Source organism: Geospiza fortis, unplaced genomic scaffold (genome assembly GCF_000277835.1).
Source record: "Geospiza fortis unplaced genomic scaffold, GeoFor_1.0 scaffold242, whole genome shotgun sequence".
NCBI lineage: Eukaryota > Metazoa > Chordata > Aves > Passeriformes > Thraupidae > Geospiza > Geospiza fortis.
Genome location: NW_005054574.1, coordinates 413,823 through 414,553, shown reverse-complemented (window position 1 = coordinate 414,553; position 731 = coordinate 413,823). Strand labels below are relative to the sequence as shown.

The 731-nt window shown below is 45.1% G+C and overlaps 1 protein-coding gene across 1 annotated transcript in view; it reads left to right on the top strand.

Annotated features, from left to right (window-relative positions):
- Positions 1–731, top strand: part of ABCC9 (ATP binding cassette subfamily C member 9) — a 71,107-nt gene that overhangs the window by 54,223 nt on the left and 16,153 nt on the right. The gene's annotated exons all lie outside the window — the stretch shown is intronic.

Here is a 731-nt window from a genome sequence, read left to right as displayed (position 1 = left end):
GCAGGAAATGCTTTAATTAGCTTTATCAACAGAATGATGTATTGAAACAGGAAGTCATCATTAGGGCCTGATGCTGATGTATGCTGAGTACTTCTCAAGAGGTTCGGAGTGGCCTTTCACCACCTGAGGAAGGTTATGAGCCTGAGGTTATCTCCTGAGGAAGCTGAAGGAGCTTAGCACTTTCTGAGTGGTTCAACTCTTTTTTGCCGCACAAAAAGGTAATGTGGGCTTGGATGGCAGAGAGCAAAAGGCACCCAAGGGCACCACAACAATTGAGTTTTTCAGGATTTCTGGTGCTAATCAAAGCCATTTCATTTCCCTGCCTGTGCTCCACTGCCCACCAAACCTGAAGTCTCCTGCATTTATTGTCTGCAAGTTTCTATTTACTTGCTGGTGCTGTTAGTCATTCTCTGCAGTTTGGGTTCAGTATGTTCCAAGATAAAACTGAGCAGCTCCTCACATAACTTACTGCGAAGCAGTACAGTTGGATCAGAGAGCAATCTCAGTGACCTTTGCTGTTCGTCATCTGACAGGATAAAAGTCTGAAAATGCCCAGAAGATGAGCTGAATGTGGATGAAAACACAGATTGAGCATGTCAGATTTTCCATTAGGAGAGCAGGAGTTTTGCTGCCAGGAAAGCAGATGAGCAGAGTAGCCAGTGCATCCTTGTTCCTCCCCACATCGCATCATTACTGTTACCAGTTGTTCTGGGGAGATTGCTTGTCCTGTT